Source organism: Erinaceus europaeus, chromosome 3 (genome assembly GCF_950295315.1).
Source record: "Erinaceus europaeus chromosome 3, mEriEur2.1, whole genome shotgun sequence".
NCBI lineage: Eukaryota > Metazoa > Chordata > Mammalia > Eulipotyphla > Erinaceidae > Erinaceus > Erinaceus europaeus.
Genome location: NC_080164.1, coordinates 134,597,643 through 134,617,662, shown reverse-complemented (window position 1 = coordinate 134,617,662; position 20,020 = coordinate 134,597,643).

Sequence of the window (20,020 nt, the reverse complement as noted above, 5' to 3'; positions counted from 1 at the left end):
GTCCTTATTTAATTTAACTTTTTAATGCAACTTCCTATGTCATTCTAAAATATTTCATTTTGGTTTTATTGAAATAGTGGTCTCTGCCAAATGCTTTACCTGGTCAATAGTTAACTGAGTTATAATAACAATAACTAATACAGTAACAGTGTTAATATAGATATTACAATACCAATAACTACATAAAGCTACCTGGAAACAAATGGAACATTTTTGGACAAGGATCAAACTTACAAGAAGAGAAGTAGTAATTTTTATGTAGAAACCTGCTTAATTCTGACTAGTGGTTGTCCTGGGAGTTGTGGATTTTCTTATTTCATACAAATTAGTGATTTATAAGATTATATGATAATATTTTTAAATTAAAAAACTAAATATACAATAAAAAAGTGAATATATAATAAAAAAGACTTTGATTTTTGAGGTTCTGAGTTCCCAGGTTCCACAACTCCCAGCACAACCAACTAGTCAGAATTAAGCAGGTTTCTAGTAAAAAAAGAAAAAAGTTACAAACCACGTGGCTTGTAGGCACTATTTGTTATAACTCACTGATATGCGAACTATTTGTGCAAGATTTTTTTTTTAATTGCCACCAGGGTTATCACTGATGTTCAGTGCTTGCAAAACCACTCTCAGTGTAAACTGAGAGGAAGGGGATGTTAAGTGATAGAGCAAGAGAGACAAGAGGGGTATATACAGATAGATGATAGCTATAGATAGGTAGATAGATGAAAGATAGATGATAGATGATAGATAGATAGATAGATAGATAGATAGATAGATAGATAGATAGATAGATAGATAGATGATAGACCTGCAGCACAGTTTCACCCACAACTCAGGAAGCATTCTCCCTATAGATGAGAAACCCAAGTCCTCGTGCATGCTAATATGTGCACTTAGACCAAGTGTGCCACTGCCCAGTTCTGCCTCTCGGGTTTTCATGTTATTAATATAATATAGCAAATAAAAAAAGTGACATGAAATCCACAAATACCACAATCTCTGATTCAGTTGAAAGAAATCTTTTAGAAGTGAAGAAGAGTTAACATACAAAGCCAAACAAATTGTTGAGCAATCATGGACCTAAAGGCTGAAATTGTGCAGATGAAGTGTTGGGGGTTACTCACTGCAGACTTTTGCATACTTTTCAGGTATATATTTTGCTCTAGTTTATGGATACGTGTGAACATATGCTCTATCTCAAGGGACATGGTCTATATCTAGGTTATGGGTCTTTGTTAGGAAGTGAACCTGCACTATTCCAGCCTTTAGGTCCATGATTATTCAACAATTTGTTTGGCTTTGTATGTTAACACTCTTTTCAGCCACCAGGTTCCAGATGCCAGCATGATGCCGACCAGACTTCCCTGGACAGATGACCTCACCAAAGTGTCCTGGAGCTCCACTTCCCCAGAGCCCATCCTACTAGGGAAAAAGAGAGGCAGTCTGAGAATATGGATCGACCAGTCAACACCCATGTTCAGCGGGGAAACAATTACAGAAGCCAGACCTTCCACTTTCTGCATCCCATAGTGACCTTGGGTCCATACTCCTAGAGGGATAAAGAATAGGAAAGCTATCAGGGGAGGGGATGGGATGCAGATATCTGGTGGTGGGAATTGTGTCAAGTTGTATCCCTCTTGTCCTATGGTTTTGTTAATGTTTCTTTTTTAAATATATAAATTAATTTTTAAAAAAAGAAGTGAAGAAGAATACCGTTAGTTATTGTCTTTTGTTTTGTTGTTCTAATCTGATTAAAAGCACTGTCCTTCAAGTACAATTCTGGAAAATCATATGCATTACTCATATACTAAAAAGAAGTGTGAGAAATTCAGTTATTGTCCTATTCGAGGCAATGAATCTATAGCTATATAATGAAATATGTTCCCTTATGAATTAGCTTTTCAGGAAATAACTTTTTAAGCAAATATTTGTTTCCATAGGTTTTATTATATTGAGATAAAAAAAAACACTTTCTTAGCTTAATAGCTTTCAGTAGTTCTCATCCCATTTATCTTCTATAAAGTCTTCCTATCATACTTAAATTAAATGAATATCACATTGGAGATAAAATATGTGAAAATCAGATGAGATGGGTCATGTTCAGGGTGGTATGGCCGTAGACTCTTCATCTGCACTACTCCAGCCTTTAGGTTCATGATTAGTCAGCAACTTGTTTGGCATTATATGTTAACTCTCTTTTCAGCCACCAGGTTCCAAATGCTAGCATGATGCCAACCAGACTGCCCTAGACAGACGACCCCACCAAAGTGTCCTGCAGCTCTTATTCCCCAGAACCCTGCCCCATTAGGGAAAGAGAAAGACAGGTTGGGAGTATGGATCGACCAGTCAACGCCCATGTTCAGCAGGGAAGCAATCACAGAAGCAAGACCTTCCACCTTCTGCATCCCACAGTGTCCCTTGGTCCATACTCCCAGAGGGATAAAGAATAGGAAAACTATTAAGGGAGGGGGTGGGATGTGGAGTTCCGGTGGTGGGAATTGTGTAAAGTTGTACCCCTCTTATCCTATGGTTTTGTCAGTGTTTCCTTTTTATAAATAAATAATAATAAAATATGTGAAAATCAGTGAGAGATAGGAAGAAACAAAAGAAAAAAAAAAGAACAAATTTAAGTGACTAGGTTAGGTGAAGTTTTTAATTTGGCCAGACGCCATCTCATTAACAAGGTATCTTTATTGCCATGAAAATACCACTAGTCCTCTTGTTTTACAGCCACATCATATAGTAATCAGTGCAAATGTTTCTCATAGTTAATATGAGGGTAGAAAAGTAGGAATGCCAGTTTTAGCATGGATAGTGCCTCCTGTTAATTGTACAACTGTATTACACAGAATGGGGACATCTAAGACAGTGATGAAATTTTGTTGTTGTTGTAACTTTTCATCAAAATAATTTTTAAAATAGCAGATTGATTGCAATACATTTTAAAGATGACATTTGAAATTAAACACTGTTGCTTATTTAAAGACTGATGTATAGTCAGAAATTTGCTGTCCTCATGCATGTCACTATTTTGCAAAGTAGACTCAAATACATTTGTTAAGTTAAAGAATATTTGTTTTTAATAAATGGAACATGTGTTATGTCAGTGCTCTACTAACTGAGACTCTACTAGCTTTGACATGTTTAGCTACATATAAAGCTTCAGGTACACATAGAAAGCACCATTTAACTTATTTTCATTATTTGGAATAAGCAAATAACTTTACTTTCTGATCATATCACACAGATCCCTCTGTATACACTTGCACAGAATGTTAATCTCCAATTAAATGTCATACAAGCTTTTGTCTGGAAATACTGTAAATTGCCAAAATTTCTCCTTGAACTTGCAGCTGGTTGTGCCACAAGAAACGCAGACTATCCAATTCTATATAGCATTATAAAAAATGGTTTTATATCAGCGATCACTCTCTATTTTCTTTCCAAATAATAGCATTTCTCAGTCTCCACTCCTCTATATTCTAGGCATAATTTATATGCAAATAGCTTTCTGATTAGAAAACTCTATCTTCCTCAGATGAAGCTTACAGAAGATTTTTAAATCTACCTTTGGCTTGCTGACAACTAACATATTTAGGGAAAAGACTGCAACATACAAAGGCTTCCTTATAAAAATCTAAAGTGATTTCAAGGCCTTTGGACTAATCAGATAAAATTAGCAGGGGGAGGGGAAGATGGTGAGTGAGGAATGTGTTAAGTGTTAAGAATATCATGGTGGTTTGCTTCCTCTCATGGCCTGACAGCCTTGATCAGCTAATTAGGAAACCTTTGCCCAAACTAGTGTTAATTTGTTATTTAACCCCCCATGGGAACTTTTCACAGCTAGAAGTCACTTGTATTAGAATCTGTGGAAATATTTAGTTTGAAAATAAAGCGAATCTAAAAAGATGAGGAAGGATAAAGAGAAGAGATTTCTTACAGATGATCTTTTGTAAATTTCATGGCATATAAACCAAAATCTTCAGAATGAGAAGAGACATTCATGAACAGTACATCAACTTTTGATCATTTGACATATAATGTGAATCATATGGCTCATTACATCCATCTCTTATGCAAAGCATGAAGCTTAATTATATCAAAAATTGGTGAAGCCCCACTGACTGCTTGGACTTGACTGACAGAAACAGTATTTACTGTCAGGTTTCATCTATGCCAGGCCCCTTCATGTCTTAGAGCTTTCATTCATCAGACACCATGAATGTTAGACCCCATCTCTTGGGATGGAATTTCTCAAATGATATGAAGCACTCTGCCTAATGATTTACTTAAATCTTTGAAAGCCAACTACAATGGACACCAGGGCAATAACAAAAGCAAAAGCCTCCTTTGAAGGTCTGATCTCCTATTACTTCATTGAGGACAAAAGTTTTAAGAGGGTACTAAATTTCTGTATTACATTTGTACTTTATTACAAGGGAAAAGGGTGTTCACAAAATGCAAGCACTTACAGAACTCCAGCATGTTAAACAATTCCCTAAGCAAAGCATTTTCAGATTTATTTAAAATTGACAAAATTCACTTCTACTAACTTAAAAAGAGAAATCTTTAGGCAAAGACATTTAAGATTGAGTTATAGTTTTTCAAAATAATAAAAGTTAATTTAAGATGACTTAATCTAGTTTAGGATAACACTACATATTACTGATTTACTATGTGCAGGAAGTCAGAATATGCCACCTCAAAATGCTCTGATTTGACATGAGAATTATTTTGAAATTATGGCAATTCCTAGAAAGAAAATTCAGGAAAAAAACAAACAAACAAGTAAAACTTCTGTCTCTTCCTAAAAGCAGGAAATAAATTCCCCTTTTTACCAGAAATAGCTCTAACCCTAGTGGTGGGGCCAAAGGAAACTTCAAACAAGTTTTAAAACACTTACTTTCCTAGTTAAGGAAAGATAGACCCGGCAATACTGAGAGAGACCAAGAAAGGCTACCCTTAAAGAAAAAATACTTTCATTCATCAACTCCCTGAAACTTTACTGTTTGTTTATTGTATTATTGTGTGTTTTTTAATTTATTTATAAAAAGGAAACATTGACAAAAACATAGGATAAGAGTGGTATGACTCCACACAATTTCCACCATCAGAACTCTGTATCCCATCCCCTCTCCTGATAGTTTTCCTATTCTTTAACCCTCTGGGAGTATGGACCCAGGGTAATTGTGGGATTGAAGGTTGAAGGTCTGGCTTCTGTAATTGCTTCCCGGCTGAACATGTGTGTTGACAGGTCAACCCATACTCCTAGCCTGTCTCTCTTTCCCTAGTGGGAAAGGGCTCTGGGGAAGCGGAGCTCCAGGACACATTGGTGGGGTTGTCTGTCCAAGGAAGTCTGGTTGGCATCCTGCTGGCATCTGGAACCTGGTGGCTGAAAAAAGAGTTAATTATTATGTTTTAATTACCACTAGGGTTATTGGCGGGGACTTGGTGCCTAGATGACAAATCCACTGCTACAAGTGGCCTTTTTCTCCCCCTTTTATTTGTTTCTTTTCTTTTTTTTTTCCTGCTTCACCACCTGTGAAGCGCCTCCCCTCCAAGTGTGGAGCTGGGGATTCAAACCAGGATCCTTCCGCTGGTCCTTGCGCTTCCCACTGTGCTACTCCCTGACTCCCTTATTTATTTATTTTCTTTCTTCTTTTCTTTTCTATAGAAACAAACGGAAATTGAGATGGAAGGACAAGATAGAGAGAAAGAAGGAGAGAGAAAAACACTGGCAGTACTTCTTTACCACTCATGAAGCTTCCCTGGCAATTAGGGGCTGGAGACCTGAACCCTGGTTCTTGCTAATTGTAATGTATGCACTCTACTAAGTGTGCCACTTCCAGACACCCATTTACTGTTTCTTTATCTCAAAGATAAGTTCTTGTCACTAATATGTACTTTCCAATGAATGTGCTGATGTATATGTAAAAATCTAATATAATGTGTTTATTTCTCTCTTGGCAATACTGCTGTTTAATTTATAGATCCAACCATGGACTCTAAGAACCTGGAAGAAAGCTTCTTCTTCTCCCATATAAATATTACTCTAAGCACTTTATATGTACCAAATTATTTCCCAACAACTAAAAGATAAGTTTGTTACTGATACCATTATGTAAATCAGGAAATGAAGGCTCAGGGATATTAAATAAGTTATTATTTGTCAATGTAAGTAGATACTTAAAAAAAAAAAAGTAAGAAAACTCCAAGTTTTCAGGGTTTAAAACACCTTTATTGGGGACCAGGTGGTAGCTCACCTGGTTGAGTGCATATATTACAAAGTGCAAGGACCAGGGTTCAAGGCCCTAGTCCCTACATGCAGGGGGAAAGCTACATGAGTGGTGAAGCAGAGCTGCAGGTGTCTCTCTGTGTTTCTCCCTCTCTATCTCCCCTGTCCTCTCAATTTCTGGCCGTCTCTATCAAATAAATAAAAAAGATAATAATCTTCTTTTTAATTTAAAAATATAATGCCTTTATGGTAGTATAGCATTTTTTTTGCATCTGTATTTTTTAATTTATTTATAAAATGGAAATATGGACAAGAACATAGGATAAGAGGGGTACACTTCCACACAATTCCCACCACCAGAACTCCAGATCCCATTTTCTCCCTTGAAGGCTTTCCTATTCATTATCCCTCTGGGAGCATGGACCCAGGGTCATTTAGGGGTGCAGACAGTGGAAGGTCTGGCTTCTATAGTTGCTTCCCCGCTGAACATGGGCATTGGCAGGTGGATCCATACCCCCAACTTCTTTCTTTTTCTTTCTTTCTTTTTTTTTTCTCTTGGGTTATTGCTGGAGCTCGATGCCTGCACCATGAACCATGCCTGAATCCACTGCTCCTGGAGGTGTTTTTTTTTTCTCTTTTAGTTGCCCTAGTTTTTAAATCTTGTTGTGGTTATTATTGTTTTTGATGTCGTTGTTGTTGGATAGGACAGAGGGAAATGGAGAGAGAGAAGAAGACAGAGAGGGGGAGAGAAAGACTCCAGCAGCTCTGCTTCACTGCTTATGAAGCAACCCTCCTTGCAGGTGGCCACAGAGCTGGGGGTTTGAGCTGGTCCTTGCACTTTGTGCCATCTGCGCTTAACCAGTTGTGCTACTGCTCGACCCCTCCCACTCCCACCTATTTCTATCTTTCCCCAGTGGGGCAGGGTTCTCTAGAAGTGAGGTTCCAGGGCTCATTGGGAAGGTCGTCCGCCTAGAGAAGTCATTTTGGCATCATGGTAGCCCTTACAACTTGGTGGCTGATAAGCATTAAGTTATAAAACAGAACAAATCACTGAATAATCAGGAAACTAAAGGCGAGAATATAGCAGATGTGATTTTGGGTCTCCATTTTGGCAAAAGCTAGTCAGTCTATTTTAGGTATATTTCAAGGGGGTCATGACTTCACAAGTTTTTGCCTGAGTCTCACAGTTAACATGCAGTTGGGCCAAAGGTATTATCTGGGGAGATGGTGTAGAGTTGTGGCTAGGACTAGAAAGCTGCATCAAAGAAGAGAGTAACTCCCAAATATGCAAAAATAATATAAAATTATTTAACTGTAAATCTCATTCAGCAGGGGAGCCTGTGTAACCTCTGCATCCCTGTAGGTCTAAGCTTGTGTTCTGTGGTCATGACTAGGCATATTCTAGGCTGCACTAATTTCAGCATTTACCTTCCTTGAGTGGTAGAGTGTGTTGACCGAACCTCCCCTTAGAGAAAGAGGCTGTCCCTGCCATTGTTGATCCACATTGAGGGTAAGGTCCTATAGGGACCCACAAAAGTGTCCATTATGTTGTTCCTGATGGAGATTACTAGTGACTGTGGAGAGAGGGATCTGTTAAGAGGTCTAGGCCCATCCCCAGTTGATGGGATGGCCTGATAGTAACCAAAAGAGTCATTAAAGTATGCCAGTCTCTTGCCCTTATCCAGCTTTTTTAGTCCTTAATTTGTCTCACAAAGCCAATCTTAGAGGGAGTCAGGTGGTGACACATCGGATTAGACACACAGTTTAAAGCACAAGGACCTGCACAGGGATTGAGGTTCGAGCTGCCAATTCCCCATCTGCAGGGAAGAGTCGTTTCCCAAGCGGTGAAGCAGGTCTGCAAGTGTCTACCTTTCTCTCCCTCCCTGTCTTCCATTCCTCTCTCAAATTCTCTCTATCCAACAGCAGCAGCAACAGCAATGGGGGAAAATGGCTACCAGAAACAGTGGATAAGACTCTGGGGTGAGTGGGTAGGGAGAATACAGATCCAAGAAGGATGACCGAGGACCTAGTGAGGGTTGTATTGTTAAATGGGAAACTGGGGAATGTTATGCATGAACAAACTATTGTATTTACTGTTGAATGTAAAACATTAATTCCCCAATAAATAAATAAATAAATAAATAAATAAATAAATAAGAAACAGTGGTCTCTGTAGTGCAGTCACTAAGCCCAGCCATAACCCTGGAGGCAAAATACAAACTAACAAAGTTAGCCTTAGAGTAAGTGAGGGAAGTAAAAAAGAAAGTAGGTGAGGGGGGTATCTAGGTCTAAGTAGAGACTATTTGATTAGGTACTTTATGGTGTCTTTTTTAGGTCTTTCTACTTGCTTGCTGCATTTATTAACTCACTGCAGACTATTGTGCACTTTCGCTTTAAGGTATATATATTTTCCCTTAACTTATGGATACATGTGTCCATTTGTCCTATCTCATGGTCCTTGGTCTGTATCTAGGTTCTGAGGCTTTGTTAGGAAATGCACCACCCATAATGGAATTAAGGAGTCCTATGAACTAGAAATGGTCTCACCAGAGTAATGGAGCTGAAGGGCTGACATTCTACACCTGGCATATCTACTACCATCCAAAGTAGCTACTCTCTGCCCTGATTAGCCTTTCTAGTCCTATTTACAACTCTGACACCATCCCACCTGAATGTTAGCTGTGAGGCTAGCCTGATGTCTCTGGACACAATCCAAGTGTAACATGCCGAGGTGGTACTGGTTGCATCGATTAGGCTGAGACCAGCAGATGCAGTATCAATTGGTATGACTTGAGAAAAGCATGCAGGAAAGCAAGCTCCACCCCAGAGGTTCCATAACTGTATAAATATGAGAATTCTTCCTTTCCCCTTCTGAGTTCTCAGTCTGATCAAGTAATTAGCATTGGAACCAGACAGGTCAATCTACAAGTTTGGAAACCAGTGTTACTAATCTCCACACCAGAAAAACTATTGAAGGTGATTTAAGTGAAATAAACCAGCCTGAGGGTTTAAGAACTGTTGTTCACATCCCCACCCATATTCTTAGAAAAACAATAGTTAATTCACATAAGAAAAGCCCTCCAGACAACCTTTGGGGAAATGGATATATATATATATATATATATATATATATATATATATATATATATATATATATATATTAGGAGTATGAATGAAATTACCAGGGAAAGAAAGGAAGTCTCAATAACAATAACTAGCACAAAATGTAAATCTTAAAAAAATACACTATCTGATTAATCAATGAAAAGGGGGAAATGTGAAATGGGGGAATCCTGGTTTTAGCAATGACTGGGTGTTAATTGTTCTTAGTAAAAGACCTTTTGGTCAAAAAATGGGAGAAAAGCTTAAGTGGACAGTTTATGAAAGATAAAACTAAGAGAATTAAGAAGCAGAAAATAATGAGCTCGTATAGTTGTTTATAGAAAAAAAACTCACCCACACTTCTTTAACTAAAGTTAATTTATGATAGGGCAAACATCTAAAGCATCTGATATTCTGACTTTTTTTGGTCATGTGCTTTATACCTCTGCTATATGAGGTACTCCTTTCTCCCTGATGCCCCAATCTTCTATCACTAACCATTCTTTAGCCCTGGAATATAAACCAAGTCTAGTTCATTCCAATCATGAAAATTCTCCATACTATCTGATATAATTCAGTTGGTTACTTTTTCTCTACTAATCTGTCTAACATCGATTTGCTTGCATGACAAAACCAAAACGAACAAGAAGATTGGGGAGAATTTTCACCTGAATTCCAGCATGCTTCCACTTTAAGGATGATTTGCTAAATAGAATTGCTGTCATTAGTCAAATAGCATTATAATGAATATCAGGTACATTGGCTCAGAGAGGAAATGTCCCCAAGCTGCTACTTGGGTTATTTAGGTAGTTAAATTTACATCAGAAAATTTGTAGGAGAAACAAAAAAAGAACGTTTAGTTCATTATACATATAATGTGTTATTTAATATTTATTTATTGTCATTGTTATGCTTCAGTATTCCAAGCCAACTTCTTTAGGTTGAAAGAATGAAAGATACAGTATAGTGGGGCATCAGCCTCAAACCTGGTCATGTACATCACAAAACAGATAGACTATCCAGGTGAGCCATCTTTCCTACTCTCTTATTTATTTTTTTACTTTAATAGTTGGGGAGAGAGGAAGAAGAGACCATAGTGCCACTCCATTGTTTTGCTGAATGTAGCCTAGCACCTCACAGGTGCAATGCATATGTTTAACCACAGAACTAATTTTCTGACCTAAAAAAAATATAATAATATAATTACCTGGGGATCTCTATAGACCTGTGAGTCCCAAAAAGCAGCAGAAGAAAATAGTACTAAGCATACTAAGTTAAGGAAGAGTGATAGGCACGAATAGTGTTTCAAGGAGAGCTGGCTTACAAGGATAGGGCTATTCATAGGCTTAAGAATATTAACGTAATAGAGTATGCACCCACGGACATATGAACCTCAGTTGACAGACACCCAGCTGATTGACTAAGATCACCTGAAAAAACAGAATTTCATAAGACTAGACCACCAGAAAGAATGACACATGAAATGCCAACTGTAGGGAGTCAGGCAGTAGGGCAGCAGCAGGTTAAGCGCAGGTGGCACAAAACGTAGACTGGAGTAAGGATGCTGGTTGGAGTCCCCAGCTCCCCACCTGCAGGGGAGTCGCTTCACAAGTGGTGAAGCCGGTCTGCAGGTATTTGTCTTTTTCTCCCCATCTTTGTCTTCCCCTCCTCTCTCCATTTCTCACTATCCTATGCAGCAACAATGATGTCAATAACAACAACAATAAAACAACAAAGGCAGTACAAGGGAATAAATAAGTAAATATTAAAAAAAAAAAAAAAAAGAAATGCCAATTGTAGCCAGAAGTACCAATCACATTTTCCAGTGCAGGAACAATGAATTACAAGTTCTCAAATAACCCGCCCAGTTATGAACTGACAAATCATGGGAAATGGAGGGGTAGCAGAGCTATGAAAAAAACATGAACCCTGTAAGACACTGACCTGGGGCAGCTGTCCTCTCTTGAAACTGCCTGACCTGCTTTTTTGGGTGGTAAACTATCCTTTTCTAATAAACTTCATCTTAATAATTTTTCTCCATAAATATTCTCTTAAAATGAAAATAGGCTGGGGGGTCAGGTGGTAGCACAGCGGGTTGAGCGCACATGGCACAAAGCGCAAGGATCAACATAAGGATCCCAGTTGGAGCCCCTGGCTCCTCACCTGCAGAGGAGTCACTGGTGGTGAAGCCAATCTGAAGGTGTTTGTCTTTCTTTCCCTCTCTCTGTCTTCCTCTCCTCTCTCGATTTCTCTCTGTCCTATCCAACAACGGACCGGACGACATCAACAATAACAATAATAACCACAACAAAGCTAGAACAACAAAGGCAATAAAAGGGAGGAAAAAAACGTCCTCCAGGAGCAGTGTATTCATGGTGCAGGCATTGAGCCCCAGCAATAACCCTGGAGGCAAAAAAATGCAAATGGTCAAATGGTCAAGGCTAGGGAGACTGCGTAATGATTATGCAAAAGGCTTTTCATGCCTGAGGTACCAAAGGTTCCAAGTTCAATCCCCTGTACCATCTTAAACCAGACCTGAGCAGTGCTCTGGTTAAAAAAAAAAAAATACAAGGGGTTCCTATGCTCATAATTCTTTCTCTGACATGAGTGAGAACCCCACACTCCTACCAAACTCTCTGTAATAAAAAGTGTGACCTGTCATATAATAGATAGGAGTTTGAGAAACCCTAATTTCTGGTAATAATTCCAATTCTAGGTAAGCTACCTCTATTGGCATTATTTTACCTAAGTAAGAAAGGGAAAAGTTTCTTTTGAGTCTTTAAATTCTGGACTGATCTCAAATTAAACTAATCCAATTTAAAAGTGACATATGTTAGGGAGATTTTTTTTAACATCTCGAGAAGATCTGTTCAATAATGTGTGAATTAGCTAATAAAACTCATGCATAATCAGCTATCAACCATAACTAAATGAAATCACAATATTTTGGGGGGGTTAACCATAATAGTCACCAGAGAGGACTTTTGTCTTTACTGTGTAAAAACTAAAAAAAATAGATGGAGTTTGTTTATACTAGTCATGAGTGTGTGTGTGTTGTGTGTGTGTATTTTGTAAGTTTTATCCCTAAAAAGCCTTCTCCAGGAGAAAAGCAATAACAACAACAATAAAAAACTAACCCTAATTCCTTTAGCAATTATATGTAAGTCCTTTCTCAGTAACTTCTAGCTCAGAGGATTTCTACTCAAATGGTTTTTGATTTCTTTACCTTCATCTCTCTCATACTAAAAGACTGTCAAGACATGAGCATCATTGCCCCCTGATGTTTCAAGTGCCTGATGGCTTTTTATTTTAATTGTAGTTTGAATATATTTACAAATGAACAGAATGAATATCAAAAGAATTCAATGGACAAAGATAAGGTCTTTTGTTCCAGGAGCCTCTCTTATTAACATTTTGCCTTTTATATTAACATCTGATTTTGCATTGCCATCTTAGTTCCCATTTTTATGTAAATAATGGCTGACCTCTGGCATTCAATGTGTGATTAAAAATGCACACTTGGAAGCACATGTGTTTGCTAATTAGAAAGACTCAGAGGCTTTGGAAGAACAGTAAAGAACAGTGTTCATGATGGTTAAATTTCCCAAGTTTTGTTGCTTTAATCTTAAAATGCATTCTTTATCCAATTGAACTTTATCCATTTTTTTACAATAGCATTTTAAAGCAGAGCAAAAAAAAATTGGTAAATACTCAGGCAAACTAAAATATTCTGAAAGCTCAAATTCAAAATATGACATTTTGTTATATGTGTGGGGCACTTAGCAAATTTGCTAATTTGAGTGGCTGGGTGGTGTCACACCTGGTTGAGAGCACATGTTACAATGCACAAGGACCCAGGTTTGAACCCCTGGTCCACACCTGCAGGGGGAAACTTCACAGGCGGTGAAGCAGTGCTGCAAGTGTCTCTCTGTATCTATCACCACTTCCCTCTCAATTTCTGACTATCCAATAAATAAGTAAAGATAATGATAATAGTAATAATAAATAAAAAGCTTACATGGGAAGAAAAATTATTTTAAAAACCAGTTAACATGTGGAAGGCTTAAATTTCATATTTGTTAATTAATTTAAAAGAATATACAAAATAGGTCTAATAAAGTCATTCTTATCATATTGTTTATGTAAAAAATTAAAAATATTTAATTCTGCACCAGAAAATAAACCCTTACTCATACCTGAGACACCTCTGTTGTCGTTTTTCACTCTTTTTAAAATTATCTTTACTTACCTGATAGAGCCAGCCAGAAATCGAGAAAGGAGGGGAGACAGAGAGGGAGATAATTATAGGCCCTACTTCACCACTCATGTAGCTTTCCCCCTGCAGGTGTAGAAGGGGACTTGAACCTGGGTCTTTGTGCATTGTAACATATGCACTGAGCAAAGTGTACCACCACCCAGACCCAGTTTTTCATTCTTCATTTTAGGGAAAGAGGCAAAGAGAAAGAGAAAGAGAAAGAGAAAGAGAAAGAGAAAGAGAAAGAGAAAGGAGAGAGGAGAGAGGAGAGAGGAGAGAGGAGAGAGGAGAGAGGAGAGAGGAGAGAGGAGAGAGGAGAGAGGAGAGAGGAGAGAGGAGAGAGGAGAGAGGAGAGAGGAGAGAGGAGAGAGGAGAGAGGAGAGAGGAGAGAGGAGAGAGGAGAGAGAGAGAGAAGGGGGGTAGTAAAAAGAGACCAGTGAAAAAGAGAGACACCATAATACTGTTCTACTAGTCATGGAGTTACTCTGATGTTATTCATGGTTGAGAGATTAAAGCAATGGCTTTATTACAGACAATAGGGCCTGTGTTCAACTAGTGGGCTACTTCCTAGTTCTGCAATTGATTTTTTTAAGCTTTGCATTTTATTTATTTATTCATTTATTCAATTACTTACATATTTACTGAATAGAGACAGAAAAATATCAAAAGTTAAGGGAGAAGTAGAGAAAGGTATACCTGCAGCACTGCTTTACAACTAATGAAGTTTCCCCTTGCCCTGCAGATGGGGGAACTGGGACCTAAATGCATGTTCTTGCACACTGTTAATACTCTGCTCAGTATGCCACCACCTGCCCACTTGCAACTGATTTTAGGTTGATTTATTCTTTAGAAGCCTTTTAAAGTCTCAATGTTAATAACTTTAATCGAGTCAATAGAAATTATCTTGTTAGCCATTTGAATTTGTATTTGAACAGAGTAAATATTAACATATAAAAATTTCCTTAGCATTTATTAGCCCAGGTCTTATGCCATTGAGTAAAAACATTCCTTAGGATTTTTTATTATTAATGATTTGAGAGTGTGAACTGCCTTCACAATTAGTAATAGTATTTGTGACCATTGTATATATGTATGAATTTTAAATAAATGGTTCAAACATTTAGTTTGTGTGACGGTTTTAAAAACAAATTATATTCTGTAATAAAAACAAAACATTTCTGGATAAAAGAACATGAATTATAAATTTATATAAATTTGAAACGGTAGGTTACCCACAAACCAGTTACCCAAAGGTAAATATGGGAAAGGTGTATAAATATTGTTGACTGTAAACCCCACCAATTTGATGTGATCTGGGGCCTAAATTCAGCTTAGGAGCCTATGTGACCTCTGCATCCCTATATAGCTGAGCTCACATTCTGTGGTTATAAGTAGGAACATTCCGAACTGTCCCATTTTCAGGACCCATCTTCCTCAGGTGGAACAGAGTATGTTGTCCAGCCTCCCTTCAGAGGATGAAACATTCTCTGCGGTTGTTGATCCACTTTGAGAGCAAGGTCCTATGGGGGATCACAAAGGAGTCTATTGTGTTTCTGATAGATATGACCAGTAACAATGGAGAGAGGTATTTATTCGAGGTCTAGGCCCATCATGTCTGTTTGGGAATCTCAGGACTCCCTGACTAGGCCCCCAGATGATAGGGTGGCCTGATAGTGACAAAAGAGTCATCGTTAAAGTAGGTTCTATCTGACACAGCAAATCCTAACAATGAGATTTTTTTATAACTACTTTTTATTTTATATTTTTTAATTTATTTATTGGGGAATTTACGTTTTATATACAACGGGATTTTTAAAGTTTACCCAATTGCCAAATAATTTGATTATAGCAATAACTTTGATTGCCTTCTTTGACCTAGAATTCAAGTACATAAAATGTGTACTTCTAAGGGAAATTTTGAGTCGTCTGAGTTCAAGATACTTAGAATATTTTTATATCTGTATGCATTTTACTTTCTCACCTGTATTGTATAACTTTAATGAGAATTCCAGGATAATCTCTTTAAATCCCTAGTATTGTTTTCATTTTTATCTTTCCAGAAATGTCAAAAAGAACATCTAACTATTGCTATTTATATTGATATGTAAATTAGGTCATATGTAGTTTATAGAGACATGTAAATGACTCAGCTGAAGCAGATTCACCTGTTTATCCTTTGGATAGATGTGCTCACCTCTCTTAACAACACAAAAACTGCAGACATCTACTTAGCATAAGCAGCTTATTAAAATGCAGTAAGCAGGAAGATATCTTTGTGAACAATTTTCTTATAGTATTAATAATCCTGATGGAAAAACAATGGAACACAGATAAGGTACTTTTCATCAGTTAACAGTCTAGACTTGTCACTGTGAATTAATACAAAAACTTAATGGTTTCAGGGAACTAAATGCCCAGTGAAAAGGCTCACACTACTAGAAAAGGCAAAAAGAGAAATAAAATGAGGGATTTTCTTAAGATGAAAAAATATTGAGAGGAAATATTCTAAAGATATGACTTGGGCCCATTGAACATAACCAAAAAAGATTATAAAAATAAAACTAATCTTTTAAAATTTTAATTACAAACTTTTTCAGGTTAATATTTTTGAAATCTTATCAAAAATAATTTGGACCCAGTGGGGGTTATATTGCTATGTGGAAAACTGGGAAATGTACAAACTATTATATTTACGGTTGAGTATAAAACATTAATACCCCAATAAAAAATTTAAAAATCAAAGATTGATTTCTACGAAAAGTCACATATCATTCTCTGGATTGACAATTTCATTATTATTCACAATTTGGAAATAGAAAATTAATGTGATAAGAGTATTGGTTTATTTTAAAATCACTTTAGTAATCAATAAATTCCATTAATTATTTAACTCTAATATAAATAGCAATCTGTACACTCCCTTTAGCATGTGTAGAAATAGAAGGGCCCTGAAGGAAAGTTACAATTCATAAATCTGCTGTTGTTTAGATTAAATTTAGAATACATCAGATGGAGCTTTATTTTAATAATCAAATTAAGTCTGTTTGGACATTAAATCAGGATATAACTGCACTTTTTATTTCTTATCTTCTATGAGTGAATCTCTATAGACTTCTAATTAAGCAGATCATGCTTATATTAGAAATAAAATTGAGGAATAAGTAAATGATTACTGAGTAACCCTTACATGCAATTCTTGATGTTGCTAGAAGACACTTTGGGGTAATCTGGTTTTATGTAAGGATGGATACCATCCATGGTCTTTCTTGTCTATTATGCAGCTCTGTACAAGTAGAAGCTAACTATGTAAGGAAGATTGTGATGTAAATTTTTCCTCTTCATAGATATTAAAATTATTTATGTCTGGTAAAGACACTGTTGATTTCTTTGTCTCCACTCATTAGATTGAGAAAGTTCATTCCAAACACTACATTTCAGACTTAGAAGATAGCATAATATTTATGCAAGGAGACTTTCCTGCCTGGGAGTTTGATGTCCTAAGTTCAATCCTCAGCACCGCCATAAACCAGAGATGAGAAGTGCTATGGTAAAACAATATATAAATTATATTATGTTATATTTAAATAATATAAATAAGTAAATAAATTAAAATTATAAATTATAAATTACCAGTTTTGTAATTTATAGGAATTAAAATTCTTAGGAAGTTCTAGAGCCAGTTATAGCATTTCAACTAGTTCCCTTATCAATTATTGAATAAAATAAGGTCTTTCAGAACTTGGAAGGAAGTTGGTGTACTGCACCAGAATGACTCTGGGGTGGGAAGGGGGATTTAAGTCCTAGAACATGATGGCAGAGGAGGACCTAGTGGGGCTGTATTATTATATATAAAACTGGAAAATATTATGCATGTACAAATTATTGTATTTTACTGTTAAGTGTAAACCACTAATTCCCCAATAAAGAAATTTAAGAAATAATATCTTTGATGTTTTATTATTTTAATTGACATAAACCATGCTTTTACCTTCAAAATATGTATAAATTAATATTTGGGGGTATAAAAGTCATGTCAACCTGAAAATATGTACAACTTGTCCTTAAACACAGTTTACTGTCAGAAAGTTTAGAATATTTACTAAGGATTTACTAAAAAAAATTCAAGCTTGTATATATTTTCAGGTTGACTTGAGGGTTTTCTTTTTATGCACGTTCAGAAAAGTGTTTAAAATTACTAAGAAAAACATCCTATCACCTGGTAGACTATGTCATTGTTCTTGGATTTTTTATGGCATATTTAGTAACACACACCTAAGTCAAGAATGATCTACAGCATCATTCTAGCACATGTGACAAAATATTTTGGACCATGCAGAAACATTTAGAAATGAAAAGAAGATAGAAACAAAGGGAATGAAATGGAAAGATGGAAATACAGTGTACATTAGGAAACTATAATCTAATTAGAAATAAGTTAGATATGTGTATGTGTGAATAAGAAGGAAAATTGATAACTCAATATCAAGCAGCAAATATGCAGGATGTTATTTTTTACTAAAAACTTTTTATAGGCAATGATGAATTGTTACATATTTGTATCAGTTGAATGACATCATGAGAGAAATGTTTAGATTTATTCAGTAACTAAATAAAAGGCAACTTAAAGTAGAAGAGATTAAAGGCAAACACATCAGTTAAGAAGCTTTTATACTAATACAAAGTCCAGGCCATCAAGGACTACATTGAAGTACTGTCAACGTAAAACAAAAGATTAAAGCAAATAAAAATAACAGAAGATTGAGGAAATATTTATGAGCCTTGCAAAAGAAAGGCAAAAACTCTGCATAGTAACTTCTCTCTCTCCCTCTCTCTCTCTCTGTGAATCTATACCCAGTAAACAATAAAAACGCCTATTCTTTCTTATTAAAAGGTCTCAGCTAGAATATAATTTTACTAATACTACATAGTTTCCATCATTATGTCCTCTTTTTTACAATGTGTTTTGTAAACATTCTTAAACAATAAAGGACACGAGTTTATTCTAAACACATGATAAAATAAAAATTAGCAACAATCTATTTAGAAATCTCAGATAAACATTTTCTATCTGGTAAGAAGCCTAGCATTAATCAACTCTTCAGTTTATATATAGAAAAAGTGAACAAGATATTTAAACCAAAATGAGACAAAGATGATTCATGCAAGGCTACAGATAGTGAGTAGTAGTCGCTTACTTTGCAATTCTTTTTATTTTTTGTATTTAAAGATGACTGAAATTCTAAGACATCACCAATCACTATTCATAGTTTTCTCTCAAGTTCTGGTACACTGCATTGCTATAAACACAAACATTTTTCTCTGTAATTGTATAATCACTTGATTGACATTATTTTTTTTTTGGTGTGGATAAAATTCAAGTTTTTAATTGATTTTTCCTCCACTGAACTTCTATCTTTATATTATTTTTTAAATTTTTATTTATAAAAAGGAAACACTGACAAAAAAATAGGATAAGAGGGGTACAACTCCCCACAATTCCCACCACTAGAACTCCATATCCCCTCCCCTAGCCTGACAGCTTTCCTATTTTTTAACCCTCTGCAAGTATGGCCAAGGTCATTGTGGGATGCAGAAGGTGGAAGGTCTGGCTTCAGTAATTTCTTCCCTGCTGAGCATGGGTATTGGCAGGTCGATCCACACTCCCAGACTAGCAGCTAATTTTTGAAAGCTCTTGCAGTGTGTATCCTTACTTGAGTCAACTCAAGTGCTGAGATGAATTCTTTGAAGAGGTTGTGAAGTGTATACAATTCTTACTGTGAGGTTAGTCTTCACTAGCCTTGAAGCAGTCATACCAGAGTTTACCATGGTGAGAATGTGGGAGACCTAGATTGAGCCACAAGTCTTACTCACCATGCACAGATTTAAAGATATTAATATTAGAAATTATAAATGTGCAATTAATTGAAGTTTCACAGAGTGCTTCCTAACTTTTGGGATGTAACAGGGGAAAAAAGTGTCATATTAAAGATGAATTTACATTTTGGCATGAGTTTAAATGTACTCATACATACTTTCTAAAACATAAATCCAATTGATGAATCGTTTTCATCAACTATAACAAAAAAGGAATCATTTAAATCATTAGCCTATCCGTCTGCCTTTTTAAAAATGTTAATAGTAGTTTTTAATAATGATTAACAAGATTGTAAAATAGCAGGTATACAATTCCACACATTTCCCACCGCCAGAGTTCTGTGTCCCATCTCCCCCATTAGAAACTTCCCTTTTCTTGCGACCCAGGTGGTAGCACACCTGGTTGAGTGCTCATGTTACAAGGCACAAGGATCCAGGTTCGAGCCCCTGTTTCCTACCTGCAGGGGGAAAGCTTTGTGAGTGGTAAAGCTGGGTTGCAGGTGTCTTTCTGTCTCTCTCCCTCTCCATCTTCCCCTTCCTCTCAATTT